Source organism: Nannospalax galili, unplaced genomic scaffold (genome assembly GCF_000622305.1).
Source record: "Nannospalax galili isolate Female #2095 unplaced genomic scaffold, S.galili_v1.0 scaffold140, whole genome shotgun sequence".
Taxonomy (NCBI): domain Eukaryota; kingdom Metazoa; phylum Chordata; class Mammalia; order Rodentia; family Spalacidae; genus Nannospalax; species Nannospalax galili.
In genome coordinates, this window is record NW_008352267.1 from 1,506,974 (window position 1) to 1,515,934 (window position 8,961).

The following is an 8,961-nucleotide window of genomic DNA, read 5'->3' on the forward strand; positions in this document are numbered from 1 at the left end:
TACAAAAACTTTATTGAGAATTTCATACATGTATATAAGGTGTTCTCATGAAATCCATGCCCACTCCCTCCCCTCTGAAGATGTAATCCTAAAATCTTTTAAGAATTAGATAAAAGCTCCCAAATACTTTTGATAGATTTGGCCTTTGGAACAGAGTTGTTGCTAACAGGCCCAAGGACATTTTGACTTTTAGCCAAGAAACTGGCTATGTTTGCTTTGGGTCTTTTTATCCTAACTACCTAGCCAATTCCTACATCCTATTCTTAACACACCATCCTCTGAAAGGGTTACTCAAATTGCCAACAGGGAATAGGGATGCTGACCGTTCTGACTTCTTCCATGCTCCTTCAGTGCGTCTGTCTAAAAGACTCCCAAATTGCATAACTCTTGTTTCTAAAGGAAGAAGAAAATCATTGAATCATGAGTAGGAGATGTGAAGAAGTAAAGGCAAGAATAATAAGCATTACAAGTTCTAGACAAGGAACTAGAAAAAACTCAGAACAGGGAAATTTTCAATTGTTCATATGAGAGTCCATTGGAGTTTCTTGACAAGGGCTTCCAAAAGCATCCCTCTACTGGGTACTTCTTTATTTTTCTTTTGTCTTGCAAGGCTGGACTATTTGGCTGGGAAGAGTGGCTGGGTATTCAGGTGAGGGTCCAGTGACACTGACTGGCACTCCTTTAATGAATGAGGAAGCCCAGTTGTGATGATGTTTAGCGATCAGGCTCAGCAGAACTCATGATGATTGTTGTTATTTCATGCAGGAGGGACTGCTGTATAGCATCTTGTTATTAAAAGGACCTGGAGTTTAAAAGGATTTGCTGCTAGGAGCCACATATGAGGAAGAACATACTTCGTTTGTTTTCCTGAATCTGTTTTACTTCTCTTAGTATAACAGTTTGTAGAGCCATTCATTTACCCGGAAATTTCATTATTTCATCTTTCTTTACTGCTGAATAGAACTCCATTGTGTAAATATACCATGTTTTTATTAAGCACTTGTCAGTTGAAGATCACTTAGGTTGCTTCCTTCTCTTAGCTATTGTGAAAAGAGCAGCAACAAACATGGTTGTATAAGTGTCTCTAAACCAGGATGAGTCCTTTGGGTATATGCCAAGGGGTGGTATAACCAGGTCAGATGGTAGGTTCATTTTTAGTTTTTTAAGAGTTCTCTCCACTGTTTTTCAGAGAGGCTGCATAAGTTTCCAATACTACCAGCACTGAATGAGCGTTCCCCTTTCTCCACATCCACACCTGCAGTTGGCATCATTTGTCCCTTTGATCCTAGCCAGTCTAATTGGGGTAAGTTGATACCTTAGGGTGATTTTAATTTGCATTTCCCTAAGGATTAACGATGTTGAACACTTTTTGAGATGTCTCTTAGCCATCTTTATTTCTTCCTTTGAGAATGGTCTGCTTAGCTAATTTTTTAATTGGATCATTTGGTCTCTCACTTCTTAGTTTTTTGAGTTCTTTATATTTTTTGGATGTTAAACCTCTGTCAGATGTGTCACTAGTGAAGACACATCTGGGTTTTGTCTTCACTTTTTTTGATTGTTTCTTTTGCTGTACAGAAGCTTTTTAGTTTAATCGGGTTCCAGTTATTGATTGCTGACTGTAATTCCTGAGAAACTTCTGTCTGATTTAGAAAATCCTTTCCTATACCTATATCCTGTAATTTACTGCCAATATTTTCTTCTAATAGTTTCAAGGTTTCCAGTTTCACATTGAGGTCTTGGATTCCTTTGGATTTGACTTTTGTGCAAGGTGAAAGATAAGGAGCTTGTTTCATTCTTCTACAGGTAGAGTTCCAGTTTTGCCAGCACCATTTGTTGAAGATGCTGTCTTTCCTCCACTCTGTGTTCTTGGCACGTTTGTCAAGCATTAGGTAGCTGAAATTGCGGGTACTCAGGTTTGGATCTTCTATGATGTTTCATTGATATATGTGTCTCTTTTAGCTTCAGTACCATGCTATGGCTCTGTAGTATACTTTGAGATCTCATATAGTAATATCCCCCCGTTGCTCTTTGTGCTCAGGGTTGCTTCAACTATCTGGTGCCTTTTGTGCCTCCATATGAATTTAAAGATGCATTTTTCTACTTCTGTGAAGTATGTCACATGGATTTTGATTAGGATTGCATTGAATCTATATATTGCTTTTGATGGGATGGTCATTTAAACAATATTAATTCTTCTGATCCATGAACATGGGAGGTCCTTCCATCTCCTGGAGCCTTCCTCAATCTCTTTAACAATTTAAATTTTTCATTGTAGAGATCTTTGATGTCTTTCATCAGATTTATTCCAAGATATTTTAATTTTTTTCAGCAATTGTGAATGGGAGCATTCCCCTGTATTCTTTGTCCATTTGCTCATTTTTTATAGATCAAAGGCTATTGATTTTTGTAGACTGATTTTATAGCCTGCCACTATACTGAAAGTGTTGATCAGTTCTTGGAGTTTTCTGTTGGAACTTTTGGGATTTCTTAGGTATAGTATCAAATCATCTGCAAAAAGTGATAGTTTGACTTCTTCGTTTCCAATTAGTACTCTTTTAATTTCCTTCTCCTGTCTTATTGCTCTAGAGAGAGTTTAAAGCACTAGATTGAAAAGGAGTGGAGCTAGTGTCATCCTTGTCTGGTTCCTGATTTTAATGGGAATGCTTCCAATTTTTCTCCATTTAGAATGATATTGGCTGTGGGTTTGTAGTGTATAGCTTTAATCATGTTGAGGTATGTTACCTCCAATCCAATTCCCTCTAGGACTTTGAACATAATTGCATGCTGAATTTTGTCAAAAGACTTTTCTGCATCTATTGAGATGACAATGTGGTGTTTGTCCATTTACAATGTGACAATGTGGAGTCCATTTACATGATTAATGCTATTATTGATGCATATATTGAAACATCCCTGAATTTCTGGGATAAAGCCTACTTGATCATTGTGAATGATCTTTTTGATGTGTGTCTGTATGTGGTTTGTAAGTATTTTTTCGAGAATTTTTGCATCTGTGTTCATTAAGGATATAGGCCTATAGTTTCTTTTTTGGTTGTGTCTTTACCAGTTTGGGTATTAGAGTGATGTTGGCTTCATAGAAGGAATTTGGGAGTTCCCCCTCTCTTTCTATCATTTTGAATAATTTCCATAGTATTGGTTGGAGGTCTTCTTTAAATGTCTGGTAGAATTCTGCTGTAAATCCTTCTGGGCCAGGGCTTTTTTTAAGTTGGGAAGATTTGTATTACTGTTTCAATTTCCTTATGTGTTATGGGTCTGTTTAAATTGTTGATCTCTTCTTGGTTTAACTTATGAGGTTCCCATGATTTCAGATATCCATCCATTTCTTTTAGACTTTCAGATTTAGTAGCGTATAGTTTTTTTTAAATATTCCCTTATAATGGTTTGGATCCTTTGGGTGTCTGTTGTGATGTTTCCCCTTTCATCTCTGATTTTGTTGATTTGAATTTGCTCTTTCTTTCATTTTGTAAATTGTGGTAATTGTCTATCTTATTTAGCTTTTCAAAGAACCAGCTCCTTGATTAATTGATTCTTTTTATTGTTTTCTTTGTTCTATTTCATTAATCTCTGCTCTGATTTTTGTTGTCTTCTCTTCCATTAGGTTTGGGTTTCATTTGTTCTCAACTTTCCAGTGCCTTGAGTTGCAGTGTTAGGTCATTTATTTGAGCTCTTTCCAATTTTTTAATGTAGGCACTTAGAGCTATTAACTTCCATCTTAGGACTGCTTTTAACGTGTCCAGAGTTTGCGCTGTGTTGTGTTGTCATTTTTGTTGAATTCCAGGAATTCTCTTATTTCTTTCTTAATTTCTTGTTTGCCCCATTAATTGTTTAGGAGTATGTTGTTCAATCACCACGAGTTCGTGTAGTGACTATGACTTCATCCCATATTGATTTTGAGCTTTATTGCTTCGAGGTCTGATAGAATGCATGGAGTTATTTCAATTTTTTTTGTGTGTTTGTTGAGGTTTCTTTTGTGGCCCAGTGTGTGGTAAATCTTTGAAAAAGTTCCATGAGGTGCTGAGTAGAAAGTGTATTCTTTTGTGTTTGGGTGGAATAATCAAAAATGTCTGTTAGGTCCATTTGATGTATATCATCATTTAATTCAGACATCTCTCTGTTTATTCTTTGTCCAGTTGACTTGTCTAATGGAGACAGTTGGGTATTGAAGTCCCCTACTATTACTCAGTTAGAGTTAATCTGTGTCTTAAAGTCCTGTGGTATTGTTTTTATGAATTTGGGTGCACCAGAATTTGGTGCATACATGTTAAGGATTGTAATATTTTCTTGGTTAACTGTTCCTTTGATCAGAATGAAGTGACCCTCCTTATAATTTCTGAATAGTTTTACTTTGAAGTCTATTTTGTCAGATATTAGAATTGCAACCCCTGCTTGTTTCTTAGTGCCATTTGCTTGGAATATTCTTTTGCATCCCTTTACCTTATGGTAGTGCCTGTTCTAAAAGGTGAGATGGGTTTCTTGCAGAAAGAAAAGATATGGATTTTGTTTCTTAATCCATTCCTCAGCCTGTGTCTTTTGGGAAGTTCAGGACATTGATATTTGAGGTTATTATTAAAAGGTTGTGTATTGGTTCCCATTATTTTGATTGCTATTTGTGTTCTCAATGGAATTTTGTGATTTCTATATTATATAGTTTTTTTTCTTTCTTTGCCCCTAGGGTATAGCTGTTTCTGTCTGTGCTCTCTGTATTGCTTCAAGTATTCTTTGGAGGGCTGGTTTTGTGGACATGTTTTCTTTCAGGCAATTTGTAATTTTTAGCCACTCTAAATAAATAAAATATTAAGTGCAGATCAACAAGCCAGGTATATTAAATGAATTTCTGGAAATCCCCATAGATAGATTTAAAGTGGGAGGTGGTATTTTGCTCAAAATGTAAATATTTTCTTCAACTGACCTCATCTGGGATCCACCCAGATTATCTATAATGAGTAAATAAACTATACATATATATATATGTATATGTACATATACATATATATATATATGTGAATACTACTCACTGAAAATGAAGGAATTATTAACACATAAAATGAACTAGAGAGGGTTCTAGGAAACAAATGTGTAGGGCAATGCCATTATAAAATTACTACATATCATTTTATTTACATATCATTTAAAAAAAGTTTAATTGTAAGGGTATTATGCCTCCATGTATAGGTGTACCTCTCTTGTGCAGTGCCCAAGGAAGTCTGGAAAGGGTGTTGGATCTCCTAGAACTAGAGTTATGGATGCTTGTGGGTATTAGGATTCAAATACATTCTTCAGTAAGATTGACATGTTCTCTTAAGTATTGAGTCAGATCTTTAGCCCTAATATATACATATCATACTTGAGATGAAATGATTATGGAAATAAACAGATTAGCAGGTTCCATCAAATGTGACAGGCACAAGAACCAAGGTAATTTTGACTTGACTTTGACTTGATAGTGCAGACTGAGGGATCTATTGTTTATGAAAGATTTCTATTTTTATTTGTAATACCAGTTTATTTACTTATTATTTGTTGATTTACTTATTTAGAGAATTCAAATACACTTGAGCATTATTTGCATTATTACCACTCCTCCCTGTACCCCTCCAATTCTACCTGTGAACCCCCATTTCTCTCACAATTCTATGTCCTATTCTTTGATTATAAATACACATATAAATAATGCAGTGAGGCTATTTAGTTTTGCCCAGATGTACATGTATTTAGGGATAGGCATTTGACATGAAATAACCCATCAGGGAACTATTCCCTAGTGAAAACTGATTCTCCATCACTCATTACCCACTAATTATCTGTAGCTCTTCATCTTGAGGTATGCCTCTGTAAAATTTTACCCATCAAAACAGACTTTTCAACTGGTTTTGTTACTATGCAGATCTTCTTAGACTACTCTACTGTGAAGATTTCACAGATACAGGTGCCCTATAACATTAGAATGCATTAACTAGTATCAGATGTTCTGTTCATCTGTTTCTTGCATTCTTTCTGCTCCCATTCAGCTATGATCCCAGACACTAAGGTATAGCAGTTGCATTGTAGATGCATCACTTCGGGTTGGGCATGTCACAGTAACTTATTTTTTTTGTGTTTGACCTATTGTAGAACTTTGTAAAAGTCTCCATTTGTTGCAAGAAACATTTATTTGATGAGTGGTGGGAAGTATACTTGTCTGTGAATGTAAAGATGGGTATTTAGAATATAGTACGTGATTATCTTGGTTCAGGAAAGTGACAGTAGTAGATCTTCTCTAAGGTCTATAACATTTCCAACCATGCATACTTGGCTATTTTTACAGCACCAGCATGGAGTCCTTCCTTTTGAGTGGGACTTAAGTTCATTTAGACAGCTGTTTATTATTCCCAATATGAGTTCCAGTATTACACCAATGGAGATAATTTGCTGGGCCAGTCATTGTGGTTCATGGGTTTTACAGATCGATATGTGTTGCGGGTTCTCCTCAGGCCAGCTGTGAAGACCCTAACCTGGATTGGGTCCCCTGATAATTGGGGGGGGGGGCAAGAGGCATGAAGTCATGACTCACAGATCCCAGGAGTCCAGTAGAAGCAAGCACTAGGTGAGGTGCTGCAGGCTCATTTAATGCAGGAGGGGGCAGGCCTTATATTTCCCGTTTCTCTGCCCCCAGGTCCCTTTAGTCAGCTTATTGTTTTCTGATTGGTCCATGCCACACAGTCTGTCAGCAGTCACTGGGCTCATGAGCAGGGTACAGAGGCATGGGCTCCTTTTGGCAGGCTATTTGTGGACCAAGAAGTGAAGTGAATTATCAATGAATCCCAGGGCTCTGGGTCCGCACCATCTTTGGAGGCCTCCTGCTACAGGTATGACCGTTGATTGTTTTTTCTTTCTTAGCAGTGTGTACAATATACTCTGATACTATGAGAGGTAGTCTTCAGGATGAGGCTTCTGGGTCACTTCCAGTTCAATTACTTGAGGTCCTGTGTTTGAAGGATATTGTCTTTTAGACTTTTAGATCAACCGTGCCTGGTACTGTTATTTTTGTTGTATAGATTTTAGATATACATTTGCACTCCTATCTATGATATATGTTACACATATATGATATATGCATTATGTGCACATTTTAGTAAATGTACAAAATAATACATTTCCCCTTGAGTTTTCATACCACCTTATATTTACTTATCTTTCCTCTCTCTCCCCCTGTGAAAGTTAGAATATGCCCAATTTTCCCTATTTACTCCTTGAGAACACCTATTTATTTTTATCCCCCTTTCTTGGACTTCATAATCACGAATCTACCCATATGTTCAATATCTTTATTTATTAGGGAAATGCAAATTAAAATCATGTTGAGATTTCATCTTATCCCACTCAGAATGGCTAACATCCAAAAAACAAACAATGACAAATGCTGATATACATGTGGAGAAAGGGAAAACCTTATTCACAGTTGGTTGTAGCCAGAATAGACTATGGAAATCATTGCAGGAATTCCTGAAAATCTAGAAATTGAACTATTACTTGATCCAGAAAGAGCACTCTTGGTCATATACACAAAAAACACCTCTAAAACCTAATATAGTAATGCTTGTTCATTCATGTACATTCTTGCAGTTTTTATATTTTTATTGAGCCTCTTAAATTTCATACAACATTGCCCAGTCAAATCCAGGCCCCCTCCCCCATCCTTGACTCCCACATCCCCCCAAAAAAACTCCATGCACTATGCCAAACATCCTAAGTCCTATTCATTCAGGTTTGTATCCAAATGTCCTTCAGTATAAATACATCCACTGGCATCTAGTCAGCCCATTCAGTGGTAGTACGTAAGTCATACTCTCCCTTACCCAGCAGCAATCAGTCTCAAACCATTCTCAGTCTGGTGTCAGCTTACCACCTAGCCACTTATTTCTCACCTCCTCTTTGGGCCCTTGTATAATTGAGCTGACATAGTCCCACATTCAACAGCTGAGCTGCCACAGGTTCACATGAACAAGCCTCCAGTGGCCTGGAAGCCTCCACCTTCCTGTGTTCATGAATCAGCCTTGGTTCTTACAGTCTTTCTGTCCCCTCTTCTGCAATGGTCCCTGAAGACACATTTTGCAGTTTCTTATTCTCTAAGAAAAGAATAAGGCCAATTGTGGCCTTCTGTGTGCATCGCAGTACTCTATGAGGAAGCTTCACTTCATGAGAGATGAGATGCCTTGGTATTCTTTCTACCCCACGCTACTATGTTCAGTGATTCTTAGATATAGAGCTTCAAATGTATCATGTAGGACTGGGCATTGTTCAAACATACATTCACTTTGTGTGATGAGTTGTGGAACTCTGTGGCATTCCATCTGTTGAAAAAAGAAGCTCCTTTAATGAGTAGTGTTCGGTATGTGTCTGTAATTATAAGAATCCATCTGTAGTATACAGTAAGAATTTTTTTTCTAGAGATATGATAGAAACTGACTTTTCTCTCCCAACTGTGATCTCCCAGCCATGTGTATTTGGCTGTTTACAGTGCCACCCATGAGTTTTCTCTCACCGAGAGGGCTTTCAGTCCAATTAGATATCTGTTGCTTACCCCCTAGATAAAAGTGCCACTACTGGACCAATTGAGATAGTTTGCTGGGCTAGTCATTGTGTTTATTAAGCTTTACAGCTGGGTCCAATGACTGATTGACTGTCAAATTATGCATGCATCTTGTAACATACTCTCTTCAAACACTTTTAGAGGTTCATTTTTTTTTTCATTCATGTCTTTGAACTTTATGTGGAGTTCGTTTTTTGTGTAGCATGAGAGACAGGAGTTTCCTTCTTCTGCATGCAGATAACCACATTCTCCGACATTATTTATTGAAGATACTGTCTATTCTCCAGTGTGTATATTTGGAGACTGTCAAAAATAAGGTGGCTGTATTTTTGTAGAGCTATATCTGAGTCTTGAAATATATATATATATAT